Source organism: Drosophila melanogaster, chromosome 3L, assembly GCF_000001215.4.
Source record: "Drosophila melanogaster chromosome 3L".
NCBI lineage: Eukaryota > Metazoa > Arthropoda > Insecta > Diptera > Drosophilidae > Drosophila > Drosophila melanogaster.
The window spans coordinates 6,428,495-6,449,557 of NT_037436.4; the positions used below are offsets into that span (position 1 = coordinate 6,428,495).

The window sequence follows — 21,063 nt, forward strand, 5'->3', positions numbered from 1 at the left end:
TAATGCGAAACTATATCCAAAGAAAGTATTGGATTTTCGGGTTGAAAAATTCGTTGAAAAAGTATTTAAGAGAATGTGTAACGTGTGCAAGGTATAAACAAAATACAGCTCAGCAAATAATGGGTAACTTGCCAAAATATAGAGTGACGATGACATTCCCGTTTCTTAATACTGGAATAGATTACGCAGGTCCTTATTATGTTAAATGTTCAAAAAATCGTGGCCAAAAAACATTTAAAGGATACGTTGCTGTATTCGTTTGCATGGCCACCAAAGCCATACACTTAGAAATGGTAAGCGATCTAACTTCAGACGCATTTTTAGCAGCACTCAGAAGATTTATTGCTAGACGGGGAAAATGTTCCAATATCTATTCAGACAACGGAACAAATTTTGTAGGAGCTGCAAGAAAATTAGATCAAGAGTTATTTAATGCAATACAAGAAAATATAACGATTGCAGCGCAGCTTGAAAAGGACAGGATTGATTGGCATTTTATTCCCCCGGCAGGACCTCACTTCGGAGGTATTTGGGAAGCTGGAGTTAAGTCAATGAAATACCATTTAAAGCGTATAATCGGCGACACTATTTTGACTTATGAAGAAATGTCAACTCTTTTATGTCAAATAGAAGCATGCTTAAATTCAAGGCCATTATACACTATAGTTAGTGAGAAGGACCAACAAGAAGTTTTAACACCAGGTCATTTTTTAATTGGAAGACCACCTTTAGAAATAGTCGAACCAATGGAAGATGAAAAAATCGGAAATTTGGATAGGTGGAGACTTATCCAAAAAATGAAGAAAGATTTCTGGGTTAAGTGGAAAAGTGAATATTCGCATACGCTCCAGCAAAGGAATAAATGGAAAAAGGAAATTCCTAATATAGAAGAAGGGCAAATAGTTTTATTAAAGGATGAGAATTGTCATCCTGCAAGATGGCCTTTAGGAAAGGTGGAAAAGGTGCATAAGGGGAATGATGATAAGGTCCGAGTGGCTAAAGTAAAGATGCAGGAAGGATATATCACTAGACCCATTACTAAAATTTGTCCCTTGGAAGGAATAAAGTCTGTTGACAAAAATGAGGCTGACCAAGAGCCAAAAAGACGAACTAGAGCGACATCGGGAATGTCCAAGATCGGAATCATTATGGCAATGTTGTTGTTTGTGTTAAGTTGTCAAGTTTCTAGCGCATTACCTAAAGATATAGCACCAAGATATTCTATAGACAAAATAAATAAAACCTCAGCAATATATCTAGACCCGCTAGGAGATGTTGAGATTGTGAGTACTTCTTGGAATTTGGTTATCTATTATAAAATGGATCCATATTTTAAAATGTTAACAAAGGGTAATGCGCTTATACAAAGTATGAGGAAAGTTTGCGAAAGACTTCATAGCTTTGAAGAGCAATGTAGTCTAGTCTTAGATAATATGCAAAGTCAGTTATCGGAACTTGAAGAAAACAATAAATTGTTTATGATACAGTCTAGATCTAGAAGCAAGCGTGCTCCTTTCGAATTTATGGGTTCCTTGTATCATATTTTATTTGGTATAATGGATGAAGATGATAGAGAGCAATTAGAAGAAAATATGAAGAATTTGTTAGATAACCAGAACAACCTTGATAAACTAATTCAAAAACAAACATCTGTGGTTGATTCAACTTCTAATCTATTAAAGAGAACAACAGAAGATGTTAACTCCAATTTTAGAAGTATGCAAATAAGAATTGAGAACATGACAGAAGTTCTTAAAGAAAATTATTATGTTTATAAGGAATCAATAAAATTCTTTATGATTACGAAACAGCTACACTCATTGATTGAAGAAGGCGAAAAAATTCAAGCAGGCATTATAAGCCTGTTGATTGATATTAATCACGGTAGGCTAAATACAAATATTCTCAGGCCAAATCAGCTTAAAAAAGAAATTGCCAAAATTCAGCAGAGTCTTTCGGAGAACCTAGTAATTCCAGGAAAACGGTCAGGTACGGAACTTAAGGAGGTGTATACACTGTTAACAGCCAGGGGTTTATTCATCGACGATAAATTGATCATTAGTGCAAAAGTGCCTCTGTTTAGCAGGCATCCATCCAAATTGTTCAGGCTTATTCCGGTGCCAATTCGAAATGAAGATCGGATAATAATGGTGCATACAACGTCCGAATATTTAATTTATAATTTTGAGATAGATTCCTATCACATAATGACGGAAGCCACATTAAATCAATGTCAGAAATGGCAACTAAATAAGAGAATATGCAAAGGAAGTTGGCCCTGGAATTCAGCGAATGATAATGCATGTGAGATTCAGCCTCTAAAGCCAGATAAAGCGGCGAACTGCATCTATAAAACAGTAGTCGACTCTAAAAGTTACTGGGTAGAGTTAGAAAAGAAAAGTAGTTGGTTGTTTAAGGTTCCTGCGAATTCAAAAGTCCGTCTGCAATGTACTGGCTCTCAAATTGAATTGTTTGATTTGCCTCAGCAAGGAGTTTTAAGCATTGCGCCATATTGTACGGCAAGAACCGACGATAAAATTCTAGTTGCCCACCATAACATTCAGTCCGAAAGTGAAGAATTATTATCAACACCTTATATAGGAGAAGTTAGTGAAGCGCCGAAGATTATTTGGGATCCGCTGAAACTATCAATATTAAATCATACTGAGGAATTTGAACGATTGAATAATGAAATTAAATTTATGAAAGAGAACCATCAAAAATTGAAAGATTTACATTTCCATCATATTTCCGGACATGCTGGATTAATTATTGCTTTAATACTAATGATAGTATTAATAATATATTTCATACGGAAATGTGCTGTGCAACAAAGAATGCAAGCAATAACCTTTGCAGGTCCGTTGCCAGTACTATAAATATCAATAGTAAATAAACAATAAAATAATATAACAAATAAAAATATACAGTCCACTATATCGTTGTTTAATAGAAAATGTACTTCTACATAGAAAAAGCAAAATGTTTAAAATAAGTTAATTGAGTACAAATTGTTGAATTAAAAATAATATAAACCATAATTGTAATCCAATAAAATTAAAAGCCAGAAAAACTAGGCCCATTGAAATCTTAGTTGCAAAATAAATGAACATATATCAAATAAATACAGTCCACTACTGTTATAAATGCAACTAATATACTAATGTACATCTCAGCTTGCTGGCCCTTTGGCAGAATGTTCACACATGAACACGAATATATTTAAAGACTTACAATTTTGGGCTCCGTTCATATCTTATGTAAATGAATCGAGAGCGATAAATTATATTTAGGATTTTGTTATCTAAGGCGACATGGGTGCATTGCTCAAAAACATGTAATTTAAGTGCACACTACATGAGTCAGTCACTTGAGATCGTTCCCCGCCTCCTAAAATAGTCCCTTAGTGGGAGACCACAGATAAGGTCCTCGCCGCTCAAGATAGGCAGATGTGCCCGAGCGTGGGACCTCGATAAGGCGGGGACTATTTACTTAGGCCTCTGCGTAGGCCATTTACTTTAAGATGCGATTCTCATGTCACCTATTTAAACCGAAGATATTTCCAAATAAAATCAGTTTCTTACAAAAACTCAACGAGTAAAGTCTTCTTATTTGGGATTTTACATAATAAAATATTCTCTTAATATTAAACAATACAATTTATAACGGATAAACTTAAGGCTTTCGTCAAATCCTTAATCGTTTTTAATTGTTTGCATCGTAATATATTTTCACAATTATTTCGAGTACCTAACTTACTAGTTAGTTAGATAGTTTCCCTATTAAATTACGTTCAGTGTAGGCAGCTGAGAAAACGAATGCGCCGGGCGAGAGAAAACAAAGCAAAATAATAATACAAATAAGTATAGATGCATAGATACGAGGATAGTTAGATGGACGAGCGGAGGATGTGCCCCAGCGAACGTAGCCCCAGCCACCCCTCCTCCAACTGCATTTATCCCCCAAGTCCCTGCTCCAGTCTATCCACACTCATCATCATCATCCGCATCCTCATCATCGAAGTTGTTGTCCTCAGCAAACGTTGTCGCTGGGCGATCGCGTAGCCGTTGCCATAATTGTTTAGTTAGCCCAAGCGGCCAAAAGCGTCCCGCCCCAGTCGATTTCTCTGTTTTTCTTCGACTTTGGGCCACCTGAGAGCTACGCTATCGGCTGCGAAGTCACTGTGGGATAGTATTATTTTAGATATGGGCAGCAAAACTTTAATACACTTAATATCAAGCTTTTATTGCGATTCAAAAATATAGTATAAATCTTTGAATGAAAATCATACAATTGATTCAATTGACTGACTGAGGAAGAACCTTTAACTTTAAGCATGAAAGCTTCAAAATAACTTGATATCTCTTATTTTTTAGAGATAGTTTCCCAGGCCACTGTGCCCAGTCGCGGCTGCTCCTTTGTGCAATCATGCGCAGGCAATAAGCCCAAGAGCCGCCGACACTGTTTTGCTGTTTGGATTCGATGTTGTGGCCAATACTCCCTTTATGCAGGGGCCACGGATCGGATCCAATCCGGCCATCGGAGGAAGAAGGCTCAGCTCAGTTCGTGGCTAAAACCTGATTATGAGTGGCCCCAACTGTTTTGTTGGCTTACATGTTGTGTATTCTAACACGCTGCGGACGTCCTCATCATCATCCTCGTCGTCGTCATCGTTTCTCGGATCTGCTGGGCAAACAAAATGCGTCTTTAATGCAAACATGCAGCAGCGGCAGCGGCAGCAGCAGCATCAGCAGCTTCCTTTGAAGTTGGCTAGGAGGGATTGGGAATGAGGGCCAGAGGAAGCTGAAGCTGTAGCTGGCGAGGCCATTGCATGTGCGTACAAAACTTTAAACAGGAATTTTAACAACTTGCTTTGTACTTTGCTTGTACTGCTTGGCTGCTTTGCTGCTTTTCAGCGAGCCGGCGAGCGATGAACGTTCGAACAACCGCAAAACAACATTCAACTTGCAGCTACAACAACTGATTTATAAAGAAAATTTCTATGCGTCGTCTCCGCAGCGATGGAAGAGCCCAAAAAGGAAGTGCATGCCGTCGGCGGACGGATTATGGAGGGGTCAGGTGCGAAGGGGGATCGAATGCAGGTAACTGCATGCCAGACAACGTGCCACAATAGCAAAAAGCAGAAAAAAAATGTAACAGACAAAATGCACTGGCACCGGCGATCGCAGCCAATTAGAAGATTTCATATTTATGCCACCATGCATTTCAATTAGTCGCCAAAAGCGAGAAAAGTGTGCGTAGAGGTTAAAGTTGAAAGGCGGATCTTGGGGTTAGGAAAATTCCTTTGGAAAAATGCTTAAGAAACTTGTTATAATATGCCTCAGCATATAAATACATGGTCATAAGTCCAATTATAACAACAATTTGATTGAGTAAGTAACAATGCAATGTTTAGTATAAATATTAATGTTAACATCAGATTAAAGCCGCATCAGATTGCATTTGCCAAATCGAGGTCAATATATAATAGTTTTCCATTAATTTTTTTCCAATAAATAATCAGTCGTTTTAATGTAAACATCTTTATGGCTGCACCATCAATCATCCCACAGATTTCATCTCTGTGCATTTCAATTAGCCATCGCTGGGGTTAAAGTTGAAGCTCAAACACCGGCACATCAAAGCCCAGCATAATCAATACGAAAAAAAAAAAAACATAAAAAATATAAACAAGAAATATGAATATACAGAGGCAGCTGGTATCAAACATCCACGCCAGTTCCAACTGTAGCGCCAACAACTTGTTGCCTTATCGCGATAATTAACAAAAGTTTAATAGTCGCCCCCGGCGATCCTCAGCTGCTACCTCGTATTTATACTCGCCGGGTGGTCGGCACATTTTGTGGCTCTTTTTTTCTCTTTGGCGTTCGAACTGCGATGGTTATGAAAAAGTTTATCTGGTGTAATTAAAAATTGCCACTTGCCGCACACATTTTAATTATAGATGCGAAAATGGCAGACGCACGCAATCGGAACGATGGAAAACGAGAGTCTCGAACTCGGCCCAAAAAGAAGGTCAGGGCCGGAATGCTTTTGGCGGCTATTAAAACTGCATTACAAGCAGCCATCGATAGATGTGACAGCTGCTCCACATCGGCGGAGAGCAGCTTCTGTCAGCTCCCAAACTGTCTGGATGCGGCGCGCATCAACATCAAAGTCACGTCTGTTACACATTTCTCATAATCGTTGAACTCGAGTGGCTGGCAAAATGCGTTCGGCTGCTGCCTTTTTGGCGAACCAGCCGAAGGAAAACCGCATTGAGATGTTCTGTTTTCGACTTTCGACTCCGGCTACCGCTCTCAAGTGATGACACATCAAGGTGGCCCACGGATACCACAACTGCACATATGTACATAGATGTATATATTCGCCAAGAGCAATTCAGCTGGCTGCAACTGAAGTGCAGCTCGGCGGAGCTTTCCTTTTACTTTGAGACGAGCACGTCGTGGATGGAGTGCTCAACGCTGACAGCTCCAGCTGAGCGGGAATTGTCTTGCCTTGGGTTTCTTTTTTAAGGATTTCTATCTTAAAAAATTAAAAACTCCTTTTGAGGTCACATAGCACTTGATGTGCTCTAAAAATAATATAGCCAACAAGATTTGGAAAACTAATCGCTCATTCTCTGTTAGGACTTATGATAACATAAAGGGATCATTTATTTATAAATTTACCTAATGCATAATTGTATGTTATTAAAGACAATAGCTTTTTATAATAATAATCAACTATTGAATTCAATGGTACTTTGTTAGCAGTTTGGAATTATTACTTGTAACTTTGTATCGCAGAGTTTGTGGCGCCCTTGACATCGAGTTTCGCACCGTAAAGCTTTTACATTGTTTGGCTTACATCGATGCGGAATCTCGTTACACCCTGTAGTCACAATCTCACGCCAGCCCACGCGAAGTTAGAAGTATATGTAATATATATGTGTGGGTATTAGCACGGCTCAGAATGTTCGTGCCTCTTCGACAGCCATTTAGCAACAATAAACAATAAACGTACACCAATAAATGACATCAGTTTTATTAAAAATAAATCCAAAAACGCCAGCCAGCTTTGACAGGCGACAGCGGCTAAAAGCCAATCACCGGCGTGCTGGGTTTTGGTCTAGCTTTGCCTTTGGTCAGTGGAAATAGGGGTCCAACGTAGAGCCAAGACACCTGTGCGCTCCAATCCTCAAGCGAAACGTGTTCGCACGCTGGCAACTTGGGGCGGCGTGACGCCAACAATAGGCAATACAGCAACCTGACCTTTCTGCAAAGAAAAGGAAAATATAAAAATAGTATGGAATAAAATAAGAAAAAACCTATGGAGCGTATGGTGGATGTGGAGGCCACGAGATGAGAAGAGAACCCATGAACACACCCACCCAAGAGACTCCACATTCGTCATGCCCAAGGGAGTGCGAGGTCTGAATGGGTGATGTGGGTGAGAGATGGGACTTGAATGCGGCTTGGACAGGGAATATAGATGCAGATGGTGATGGGGAGGGATAGGGGCTTGGGTATGGGTATGGCTTTGGAATGGGTACTGGGAGCCGGAGCTGGAGCTGCGGATGGGGACAGGCGAGCTCATCAAATTCTCGCATGTTGCCCTGTCAAACTGCACCAGTGACAACGCCATCTGCAGCTGCTGCTCTCGGTGCAATTCCTTTGAAAAATTCCACCAGTTGCAGTGGCACTGAGGGAAACGGTTACCTCGAAAAAGGAGGTTACCACCAAAAGAAATTAGTAATTACTCAGGCACTAAATTTCCAAAAGTCCTAAAGACTTCTTAAGTAAGTATACCGAAGAATTGAATATATCTTTAGGTATTTCGCCAAATGTTCAATATTTTCCTAACTCTAACAGGTACACATATTTTTATTATCCTTTTAAGATTTTTGTAACTTGTTTTACCATACATTTTTAGTTTCTTCCTAAACACAACAATAAACTCTGTTGGCTTTCTCTTCGCATATCTCGTTTCCTTCGGTGTAAGTTCGCTGCTTTTGTTTGCTTTTCCGCGCCTCCCCATAATGTTTTTATGATGACCCACGGCGCAACATTCTCCATGCAGCCTCTGCTCGGCTCCCAATCCCTCGATCCCCTGACATTATCCCAGCGCAACTGCTGCCTTAATCCGCTGCTGTCTTTATTTTTGCAACTGGCTGCAATTAGCTGCAGTTGCCTGCAACTATTCTTGCCACACACGGATACACCAGCATGCCAGACTGGATGGCGTTAAGACGGCCAGGCGTAAAATTAATTTTACAAAATCATATACATATACATATACATACGTGTGTATGAAGAAAATAAAACAAATACTCGTACCAGCTAAAGTGAACGGGGAAAATGCAATGAAATTTGAGCATCGATTGTGGGTCAGACCCATTGACAGGCCAAAAACACAGCTGGCCACAAGCTTCGCAACTCCCTCGAAAAAAAGCGATATACTCGCAACTAAACGTGTACGTGTATAAAACTGGATGGGGGATTGGGGAGACGCCACTGGCAGCTGCCGATTCTCCAGGTAGCCAAAGCCAAACGCGAAGACACCGCAATCCATTTCAATTGCCGCGTCGCGTTTAAGATTACGCAACCGATTAGCCAGGCAGCTGGAAAATGCGGCCCATGGAGAGCAAAAAGTATAAAAAAAGGAGTTAAATGAGGAGAAGCACGCGTTTCTTGGCCAGCAAACTTGTTTATTAGACGGCCAGTTAGGTGCGATTTTTCGGGCACGTGCCTACCTACAAAACTCTAGTACTTTTCGTGATCTTCTCAAATGACAAAATCCGGTGTCTGCTCTTGACTTTGCAAAAATCGAATAATAAGTTGCACACAAAATTCGTGTGTTGCTCAGCAATTCGACTACATGGCAATTAAAAATCAATGTTACAAAAATTTCATTGTCAAGACAAAAACCATAAAAATGTTGAAGCACTGGCACATTTTCCGAAACTAGAGAGTCAGCAAGAAATATGCTGCTTCTTGGATAGAACTTTTCATTTATTAATCAGTGGCATAAAACGACAAGTTTGTCAATAAGAGTGCAGTTGGGTGGGGCTGGGTGGTGCAAGGGGTGGCTGCTGGTGGTGGTGCAATCAACTCGGAGACACAGACATAGCGCAAACAAACTGCAAAATGCTAAAAGTGAAGCTAAAACTGCATAGCAACCGAAGCAAGGGTGAAAATGAGGAATCGACAGGGAGATACTACAGACTGAAATCGTTATGCCTTAAAAATATGTATATATTTCAAAAATTAAATAAGTTTAAAAAAAAAATGGTTAGCAATAGCAAATAGTTGTTATTTTAATACTTATATTCTTAGAAATTAGAGCAAATCATATGTCTCCATAATTTCGAACTTTAATATTATAAATCCATATATTTTTTAAAAAATATCAATTCATTGCACTCATAACAGTTCATTATTTAACAAATTCATAATGTTTGTTTAGTTCTAAATAAATTGCATATCTTTCACCGTTCATACCTTTCTTAAGCCTCCAACTACAGGGTATCACAACAACTCAAACAACATCCCACTGCAGTTTGCAGTCAAAGTTGACTCTTTTACGCATTTTTAAGCGCTCCTCTTCCCAACCTCCCCCAACTCCCCAACTTACCCCCTCGCACACACGCTCCCCGCCCACCATGCCTGGCTGGCTGGCGTAGTGTGGGAAAAATAGGCGTGGCCATTGGGCATTAAACGGTATATTTCAACTTTAGCTTAAGCTTTTGCTTTTGTTGCCGGCCTGGGTTCGTTGATTTCATTTGGCTTTACTTGTGTGTTTACTCGTTTTTCTGTGTTTTTTCTCCTTTTTTTTTTGTTTTTAGTGTTTTTGTTTTATTCTGCCTTGCTGCAATTAATTGAGGAACGTTGACTAAAAAGAAGAGATTTGAAGGGAGAGGCAGCAGCAAACAAACAAACAAACAGAGACGTCATGTGAACTGTCTGGGACAGTCTTTGTATCCCATATCCTGTGAGCTTGTCCATTAATGGGCTCCCCTAATCAACTCAACTTAGTTCGCAGTTCGAAAAGGAGTGCGGGGTATGCGATAATCAGACAGTCATGCCTGCTCATCGGGCATAAGGAACTTGATGATTGAGTTTGGCGGGAGCCGGCTAAATTGATTCATTAGTCAAAGTGACTCTTATTTAGCAAAGTCTGAACTGCATTCTATGCGATTCGATTTGCGTGCGCCTTAGCATTCATTTATTTATCAAATTGCCTTTGATTTGTCAATTAAGTATGCTATTTATGCTTATTAAAGCTGGCGCCATAAAATAGAAAAAATAGAAATCGAAATCGAAATGCTAAGCACGCCCAGTGCCAGTAAGATATTCAACGGGCCAGCCAACCGGTTGCTGGCCAATCTCGGCAGCCTTTGGCCAATAGTCGTTCTGGCCAACTGGTTGATTGGTCTCCAACTGTTATCAATAAATGAGCCGCTTGCCGTTTTGATTGTGTCACATTTTGTGTTTATTACCCGGTCCATATTTATGGCAACAAAATCTATTTTTATTGCCAAATTAATGCTGTATTTGATCGCTGGCAAATCAACAGGCGGTCCCTGCCAAATGAAACCAGTCATCCCCATAACGGTCAACGATCAACAGTAACCACTCTCCCACGCAAATTTCAAAGCCTTTTGCCCATTGGCTTCTTCAGCTAATTCCCACAGCGATTTCGCTATTTGGGTTGGTCAACACAATACCAGACTGCACCCTACGCATTAAATGGCGGCGCACATTTATTTCGCCATATTTGGCGGAGTTGCGTGCAAATTGATGGAGAGATTTCCACGGGTAGAAGTTAATTAGAGAGCTACAAAAGAGGATTTTATAGCGGGTGAAAGTTTCCCGCGGGGGTTGCATATCAGATTATTTAGTTCTTTAAATTAAAAGAGGTAATTAGCGACTTTATATTTTTATTTAGACTTTACTCACTCCTTAGGCAAAGAACTTCAGAGCACTAAACATTGCAATTGTGATAACAAGTGCCTAAACATTTTGAGAGTCGCAGAGAAGAGCGCTTTTAAAGAACTGTAACATTTTTATGTACTGTAATGCTTGAGAACCCCCGGAAAGCTTTGAAAAAATTTCAGAATTCGCATCAGTGCACCAGAATAAGCAAAATAAATACAACCAGCTACTTATTCCCCATACTTTTACTTTCCACCCCGGCAAAAAGCCAAAGAGTCAGCCAGAGATCAGCAACTGTACGATATCTATATGTAATCTATATATAGTGACAGCGACAGGGGAGCGGCCCAAACCATCGGAGTGTCACCTTTTGCGGTTCTCAGTTCAGTTCAGCTCAGATCCCCGATCCCCGATCTGAGATCCCCTAGTCAACGAATCCATGATTCCCCCGGATTCCGCCACATAACCGCTCCGCGTCCGCTGTCAGGCGTAATTTTATACGATCAGCTTTCGATTTGGCTGAAGCCTGAGGTTAAAAATTAACATGACCAGAGCCGGCGATAAGTTGAGATTGCGATTGGGCTGTGGGCTTTTGGCTTTCGGCTTTGGGCCAATACCACCGGCAGCAGCAGCCCCAACTCAATGTAATTTTGTGGTTTTCGTACCAAAAACAAAAAAGTTAAGTGAAATAAAAACTAAAGGTAAAAGAGGAGAGAATGCCAAACGTTGTCGGCCGCACTGCAATTGATATGGCCAAGGGACGCGAACGATGAAGCGGATTCGGATACGAATTCGTATTCGATTGTCAAAGCCATGTAAAATATGTGTGTGTGTGTATATGCTGGTGGCTATCTGTGTGTGTCAGTTGCCTTGCGGTTGTACCGCCCCCTCCACAGCCCCTTTCTCCATCCCCCCTGATGAGCTGTCTTTCCCTTGGCTTTATGCGATATGAATTACACAAGTTTCCTGGCACTTTTGTGCGAGCGTTTTATGGTCGTTTTTCTCTTTATTATCATGCAGCTGTGTGAGTGTGAGTATCTGTGTGCAGGAAGGTAAGAGTGTGCGTTATAATATAATAATTAAATGAATTGCCAAAGTGTGTCCGTACCAGACGTGCGTCGTTCATCAGGGAATGCAAACTAGGGATGGGAAATACTCATTTTGGGAACAGGAAATTTTAATTTTAGAATTTAGATAGAAGAAAAGGTTGACTCAAATATGATTATTAACTCATTTGGCATTTTAAAAATTTATACACATTATTAAATATTAAAGATTAAATATCCCCTAGAAGTATTTTATCTAACCCTCACGTACTCCTCTTTAGTGCTAGTACATGAGTGTGAATATTTCGCTGAACTTTTTAGAAAGCCAGCAGGACGCACCGACCAAGTTCCTCTCGTTGGCCTGTCGAAAAAGGGTTTTTATTTCAGCGGCCTTTATTTGCCTTTCCTTTCTCGCCTTTTCCCCTCGGCTCTGTTCTTTTACACTCGAGGTGTCAATTTCAACGCCCTTCTTCTTTTGTTTGGCAAGCATGCGGATCTACATATATAATCAAGTATATGCATATGGATATTATATGGCGAGTACATGGTTATATATATGAATATTACCCTCGTTTTTAATTTCTGCCAAATTATGCAGAATGTTCGTTCGCCTGCCCTCTCGAGGGTTAACAAATAAACCCTGCACTGGCAAAAAATAACTGGGCAAATAAATCTACGCTGGTGACCACACCCACTGCGAACGTGGGAGCGGTTGACGCCCACAATCATGGTTGGGAATAAATATTGGAATATTTTGTGAATTAAAGTGCGTAGTCTTTGATGTTGATGGGGATGTGAAGAGCTGGCAACACAGGAAAAAGGAAGAATTTATTAGTCTTTTGTTCAGTTTTCGCAAATAATGGATTATTGTTATGTAAAGTATGTATGTATTAAAATCTTTAGAATAAAACAAAAATTGGTAACTCATAATATATATTCTAGGCCATAATGATCCTTGAAATCTTACTGGTATGACTCATATTTATAGTATTTTTTCTTTTCTGGGCAAATTAAAAATGCATTTTTCTTGGTGTTTCTCATATAGGCAGGCTGCTCTGTGGGGCGTTGCAATATCAGCACCTCATCCTTTAGCTCACACACATGTGTCGCCTCTACTCCGTTGCATGAATTATTTTCTTTTTTGGCTTCGCAGTTTAGGTTTTTTTATTTTTTTTCCCCATTTTTTGGGTGTGTTCTGCAAGTGGGCTGGCAGAACTGGCTGTGATGGGTGGATTGGGGGAGGCGGTTGGATGCTGTGGGGGGCGTGGCCTGTTGCATTTCCATGTGCTCCATGCAACTGACAACTCAATAAAATGTCGCTATTTTAATTTCGCCTTGATGTCGTCACGCGGATGTGACATAAGGCCGCTCCACCGCTTCCACTTTTGCTGATTCAGTTCGCAGCTGCAGCGCGCAGATGATGATGATGTGTATATTGCCAGGGTGTATTATAAGTTTTATGGCTTTGATACCAGGAAAATGCAACAGAGTTGAAAATGTGGGGAAGCAGTTTATTAAATTAAAACCGCTGAAATTGAGCGCGTACTAAACGAGAAGCAAACTTAAGTTGTTGAAGGAAGCTCGTAAAAGCGTCGGCCAAAACTTTAGGCAAAAATCTTATAGGAAGCTTCTAAAACTTAAATCGAAGCCTTAAAAGATATTATCCAAAATCGCTTAGTTCCTGAGTGTATGTGCTAAGTTATGAATATCGATTTTTAAACTTTGTATCTGCAACTGCATACTCTGCACATCAACAAATTTATCAGACAGTAAATCTAGCATTAAGCCAGCATGATTGTAATTAATTTGAAATACATTTTCCGCTGCTCGCGTTGATCAGGTGTATAATTCCCCAAACGCTTTGCTTTCTCGCTGATTTACCGGCTTGGGTTTCGAATTAATTTTAATTACGGCGAGACAGAGAAAGACAGCTATTGTTGCTGTCTCATCAATTCGCGACCCCAGCGGAAATGGCAAGAAACAAATTTGAGGAGGTGGAGCGACTTCGGCTTGAATCGCAGCAAGTGAAGCATTTCGGTTTTGGGTTTTTGGCACTCTCTGGCAATTGAGCGCGAACTTCTTGGCGGACTCCTTTCTGCATTTGCCATTGCCTTGTTGGCCTGCTTTGGTTGCACTTTTTCCCTGCCACCCCTTTACCCGCTGAATGCGCTGTGTTTTACTCAATATTAATGAAGTCATTAAGACGACATCTTCCTCGAGATCGGCGCGTAATGCGAGCGAATTATTAACAACGTTCTCCGCACGAAAACAAGCTCAAAGCCCCAAGATACCCCCGGCTTTAACTTCCAGCCCCACCGATTTCTTCGGCTGAAGTGGCGTGTTTCTGCCGTCCCGCCAACGGCATCAATAAACAACAACAACAACAACAACAGCAACAACGAAATAATACACGATATGCAGTGCAACAACAATCCGAAAAGGAACACAAGCGGCTTTCATAAATTTGCATGTCGCTGTCACAGGCAAGGGATCGGAACGGATCGGATCGCCAAAGGGGGCCAGGTTATGAGGGGGCGTGACAACAAGTCAATTCGGCTCTCCTGCTCCCCAAAATGTGGCACAGAAATCTGTTTTCGGCAGGCCAGAGAAGTGAAAAATCTTTAACAGACAAGACAGGGCAAGGCAAACTTTAAGTACGAATATCAAAGTACTCTTTTTGAAATACTTCTTTGGGAGAAGCTTTTAGATGCTCAGGCAAAAATGATACAGATTTAGTAAAGTTGAGATTCGTCAATAAATGAAATATATTTATTATATTTTGACAATATTCTAATACGCATAGCGTACGTTTGCATGTTACGTATTATTTTAAAGATACACTTAGCTCTAATTAATTGAGATAAATGCTCAATTATTTGATATATTTGATATATAAAGATATCTTTTAGATTAATATACCGCGTACTAACTAAAATATAACTTATAATGTTTGTTATAGCCCCAATCGAAAAGGGTACTACCACATTAAATGTAAACACCGAAAAACGCCAAAGTGGAAGTGAGAAAATTAACATTGGGGTAAAAAGAAGTGCTGGAGCAGCGCAAAAAATTGTTGAACGCATTAGAAGATTGATGCTGGCGGCTGTTTGCTCAGGGTTGAGACTGTGGACTTGGCCGAAAGTGATTGCAATTTTTGCTCTCTTATTTCGCCATGTTTACTTTGTGCATGAGCAGATTTCCTTCTTTTCGTTTTTTTCACGTTTTTCAGCAGCTTTTTTTTTTTTTTTTTTTTTTTTTTTTTTTTTTGTATTTTGGGTGGCAAGTGAAAAGAAAAGGAAACGAAAATCCGGCAGGAAGGAATGCAAATGCAAACACAAGACGTATTCAAGTTGCTGGAGATGTTGATTTTGGTGCTTCCTTTTGGCCATATTTAAGGAGAACTGGGTTAATAAGATCGCCGGACCGTGGGCAGCCACTCTATTCGGCTTTTTTGAGTAGCCGCATTTAATAAATAGCTGCTTTTAGCCCGGCCAAAAGCGACTCATTTATTATGCATCAAAGATAAACCTAACTGAGATTAATGTCTCACTTCGGCAGGAGCGACATGGGCGATAGATAGTCGCTAGCCACTGTTTGCCGTCACTCACCTGAAGCTAATCATCTCACCTGGCCAAAAGCAGGGGGGTAATTGATAGCGAAAGGGTGAGAATCGGTTATGGGTATGAGTATAAGTATGGGAGATTAGCCCGACCAAGCTGTGCCAATTATGTCCACAGGTTGTAATAAAATAAAGTGCACGTTTTATTATTCAGAATCCAGATCAAGCGGGATCTCGGGCTCAGGCAAATCCAATTATCCATCGTTGTTCTCGGTTATTGTTGCTATATGGGTACAAGCTGTGGGTACTTTAATTTTAATTTGCCGGGCAGCTGCAAAAAAAAAAGAGAAAAGCCGGCCAACACGCAAAGTCTGACTTTGCTGTTGAAATTGTGCTAACCTTGGATCTCCTCTCGAATGGGTTCGTTTTATTCACTCTGCTAATTTGAATTAATTTTGTTGTCAACACGTAGTCATATAAGGATGTGAACAGTTAGCAGGCAATCAAAAGTGTAATTGGGGGCCAAAGGAAGTCGGTCGGCCAGGCAGGTGATATGGGGCCCGACCATGGGAAAGGAATGAAACTGCCATGAGATTGGTTTTTAAATCAGATTTTTGGGAGATTGTGCAACCAGTGGAAAATTCAAGGGGGGACAAACTTAAAAAAGGGAGTCCAAAAGAGAAGAAAAATAAATGGGAAACTAAGTGCGACCCTTTAGGAAGGGAACAGCTATTTAAAAAAAATTAGAAGCAAAAACACTTGATAGAAAGAACTTAATAACAAGTAATCTTACACTAAATGGAAAAGTTTTATGTATTTATTTTATGCTTCCAACATAATAACTTTTCGTTATGACAGAAATCAAGGTCAAAGTAAATTGCATAATCCCAAAATCGAATACCCACAGTTGGCAGATGACCCAAACTTTCCTCACTAGCCAGCAACACTTTCGCGAAACGCCCCAAACAGAATCTCGTTAAGCTGTTCCCAATTCTCGGATCGTTTTCCTCGGCGAAATCAAATCTATAAACGATCGATGGTGCTGTCGCAGATTGGGGGGAGAACACCTCCCGGACTCTATGTAGGTTGCCTAGGAACGCCCAAAATTTTTAGTGAGATCGTTGCGAATCGGTACCGCCGTTAAATAGAGACCGCAGATTCTATAAATCAGGCGGGTTTCTCAACACCTCGGACACTTTCGAACCCGCTCATTAAAAACCATTAAGGAAAATATTTCGCTTGGGAAAAATTATGGCGTAAATGATACCCAATCCCGCCCCCAGCCACAACCACCTCCTTTTTGGCCCGGCGACAATAAACGACCTCCAAGCAGCGAGCCCGGCTATTCGCAATTTGGCTTAAACGCGTTGCGGCGGCTCAACTCGGTTTCTGTGTCATTTTCTTGTCTGCAGCTCGGTTTTAAGCGTCAAATAAATTTAAGTCTACACCTAAACAGCCAGCAAACAAAATAAAATAAAGCACTTGGAAATAACTAAAAGGAAAAACTTTTGCGTTGCCTGTTCTTTGGCAATTTTTTTTTCGTATACCTTTTTGCAACGAACATTTGCAACAATTTGTTATTGGCCATTTAAGCCGTTTGTTGTTGGCCGTTTGTTGCTTGTGGCCGTTGGCGCACCAGAAATCTGTTGAGTGTTAATGACATTTTTATGTTTTAACGCTTGAAAAGCTGCGGCCGCGTCCATTTTGGTGGCCTGGCCCCATGGTAAAAACAAAGTCCAATTGAATTTCCCGCACCTGGCTATGCTCTATTTTTGCGTTTTATTCATTTCTTTTTGGGTGAAGTGGGGTCTGGTTAACATTCGTTGCTTGTTTGTGATACTGACTTGGCCTCTGCTCATCCACATTTAATGGTGGATTGTTGTTGGTCGGCTATTTCTGGGCCAAGTGACAGGTGACCTGGTCAACAAAGTGGTGCGGAATTTGTTCACAAAAATGGTTTGCAAATTGAGAGCAAAGAGAAATCACGAAGAATGGCATACCTATTTTTTAGCCAGCTTGATAGGACAACTCTAAATCAATTCTATATTTAGATATATTTAATATTTAAATCTACTTATACCCTATCAATTAAGCTACACCTCGAAAGTTCAAGTGGTGTAAGGTCAGCGATCAGAATATTGTGCTTTTCACTGCATATTTATCGCCACAAAAGCAGGCAGCTCAATCAATTGGGCTTTCTCCTCCCTGCGCTGCAAAACCGAATTCAATTTCGTTCAGTTTCGGCCTCAACTTGTGTCAACATTAATTAAATTTTCTGCGCGCATTTGCAAAACTTTTTGAGCAGCTAATTGGATTTTGGTTGCTGCATCGCCAGCAACAAAACAACCGACAGAAATAAAGCAAATTCGCGTGCAGCCGCGGACTAATAACTGCCAAAGTCGCGCTGCGAAAAAAAAGTAATACGAAATACAGAAAAACAGAAAAACCAGTCGCCTGCTGCAAGTTTCCTGCCTTGGCTCCTACCACTGCCTCCTGCCATCCTGTCCGCTCCTGGGGAAGTTTTTCAAGCGAAAAAATGTGTATAAAAAAGGAAATACTCCTATTAAATGTATTCCTTTGTTTCAGGCTTCACTGGTGCCTGAAATTTTGCCAAATGTTTTCTTTACCATTCGGCATTTAATGATTTACGTGGCCCAAACAATTCCTCAAAAAAACTGAGAGAAAATTGATTTTATATGATGAGCTTCAGTAACCAAAGCTCAAAGTTAAGAAAACACAATATTGTGGAAAACATTGTCCTTAAGAAAGGTTTTTGTGGAATATCTATAATATCAGAATCGACATTTTGTAGTATATGATTTCTCTCAGTGCAGGCCAAGCAGGTGATCCCAGGCCGAGGACAAAACTGTTTGACTTTGGCCGCCGTGGAGTGCGTGTGCGGGTGGGAAAATAAAGTCTGGTGCGGCAATTAACAAGTGCAACGACTCCGCCGCCGTTGCCACTTCCTCATCCTGACCCCCATCCTGCTGCGTTTCCTTGGCAACTTCCTTCCCTGCGACATCCGCCACCCGAAACGCAGGGATACAATGGCCGAAAAAAAGAAACGCTCCAACTAATAACACTTAACTGAAGCTTGGGCCTAAGCCAAAAGCCAAGTCTTAATTATGGCAAACAACTTTTTGTTTTAGTTCGCAGCTAAAACGCTTCCTGTAAGACAAAAAGCTGCCAGCTACTGAACTTCTTTCGTTGCATTCGCTTTTCCGCTACCCACAGAATTTTCCGGGAAAACTGCACCGTGCATGTCGCTACATATCAACAAAAGATGCAGCAGCCAACACCAGACTGCATCAGCCACCTCCACACACACACACTTGTCGTTTTGGCTCGGTTTCGGTTGCTTTTCTTTTTTTCGGTTTCTGCATTTTCATTTTTTTTTTTTGTGTTTGTGTTTTTTGCAGACTTCAGTCAATGCACTCTCTAGGACGTCGTCGTCGTCTGACTGCACAAAATGAAAAAGTTTCGCAAAAAAAAAATATAATGAAATCCAAGGCCCGAAAGGATAAACTTGAAGCGTAAAAAAACACAGATTTAGGTAGATGTGTAAGGGCTAGAAAAATATCCTCTAAATTTAAAATATGATGGAAATTAGTGATAGTAGATAAAAATTATATAACTTAGAGAAACATTACACATTTTTCAGAATCAAAATTTTATATGAATGGAACATTTTTTAAAAATCTTAGTAACCTTACTATTTCAGTAATGTGCTCAACTTTCTTCTGGACCTATCAAACCCTTCTACAACTACAACTTCATAGTTTCCAGGGTACTAAAACAGCAATTCCACCACCAACAAAACAACACAAAAAGTTGTAAAAAACAAACACTCGTTGCATTTTACTTGTTTTGTTTTTTTTTCGCCGCAAAAAGCGAAAAACAAGAATGATTATTAACGCCTGTTGGGTATGCCACAGGACTATGTCTGCAGCGGCTCCAGCTGCAGCTTTGGATACAGCTCCATCTCCAGTTCTGGGCCGCTTGGTTCAGGATGGAGGAGGGTCCGGCTTCCCACTCAGACTGCTCAAAACCAAAAGGCAGAAGGCTACTGTGCAAACAGTGTGCCGTGTGGCAATGTGTTTTGCTTTTTTCGGTGCATTCGCCTGCAGGCTCCAGTTGGATGCAGAATGCAACCGGGCAAAAACAACAGCCATGCCAGAGAGCCAACATGTCACGGAACCGCGGGGCCCGAAGATCGGAGGGAGTTGCATCGCCGTCTCCCCGTGCCCCTCACTCATTAGGCGCTTGCTGCTGCACTTGTGTCTGCACCGTATCCTGGCCAAAGTCGGGATTCGGGGGCCATGCATCCTGGCCTCCAACTCCATCGCCGTCTCAGGCAGTTGCAAATTACGCTCTCAGACTCAATTGTCTTGAGCCTTTGGAGACTTGCTGTTGGAACGGGGACCCGAAACGACAACAATGCCTGCATTTAAACGCAATCTTCGCAATGGCTAGACAGACAGACTCAAACTCAGACACATTCCCTTGGGGCGATACAGGGAAAAAACATTTTTTTTTTTAGGGGCGTAGGGCAGCTGGGGGCGTGGCTAGGTGGCAAAAGCGTCGCGTCATCGTCGCGTCTGGCACTTGAGATTTTTGTATATGTTCATTAGAATGTTCCTCATGACGATGAGGATAGGAAGGTGCTTCAGCGCCCTGAAGTAGGCAACACTTTTGGATTGCACGTTGATGCATGTGCAAATTCTGTTTTCGGGTACAGTTGTGCGTGGAAAATGAACGCATTGGAAAATGTGACAGAATGACATAATATATTGATTCTTAGACGATTTATCGGTTATCTGTTAGATTTATAACAGTAAAATATATTAATTAAATCTATAAAAGAATTCATTGATATATTACCTATTTGTTTAACCTAATTTATCAATATTTACTATACCAGCATATTTTTTGTTGGTTTCTTACATGAATGACACTATCGAAACTGTAATAAATTGAACAAGCTGACTTTACCTCACTGGAAACCATAAACGCAATTCCATTTACTGCAATAAATATTAAATTAATGCTCTGCATTTTTTCCTATTTCAGAACCTGTTCATGGATTTATGAGGTACGTAAAACCCTCAGCACCGCATTTAGCATTTAAATCTGTTCATGGGCACAAAAGCCGCTTACGATTAATGCCCGTGCGGCAAGCCCAGTCGAAATCAACCTGCAACCATACCGAAAAAAAAAAAAAATCCAAAGCAAATAAAATTATAAACGAATCTATTATGACAAGTGCGTGGGCCGTACAAAGTATTTTTTCCGTTCGCATTTATTTTTTATATTTTTGCCCCGACAAAAGGCCCCAGAATACGGGGGCTGCTGGCTGTCCAAATGATGTTGAAGTGTGTTTAAATCTGGGGGAGGCCCATCATCGTGTCAAACGGCAGCCGACAGACAAGAAAACCTAACGATCAAATTAATAACGCCAACAAAAGAGATCCGATACCTGTGCCCCTGCCACGCCCCATTATAGAAAAAAAAAATACTAATA

General features: G+C 40.7%; 1 protein-coding gene across 1 annotated transcript in view, besides 1 other annotated feature; it reads left to right on the forward strand.

Annotated features, from left to right (window-relative positions):
• Positions 1-3,625: part of a mobile genetic element that runs on past the window's edge.
• Positions 1-21,063, forward strand: part of CG42747 (uncharacterized protein) — an 85,375-nt gene that overhangs the window by 27,905 nt on the left and 36,407 nt on the right. Inside the window, exon 2 of the mRNA NM_139788.3 lies at positions 20,613-20,634. The gene's annotated coding sequence lies outside the window, so the exon portion shown is untranslated. The remainder of the gene's footprint in view (positions 1-20,612; positions 20,635-21,063) is intronic.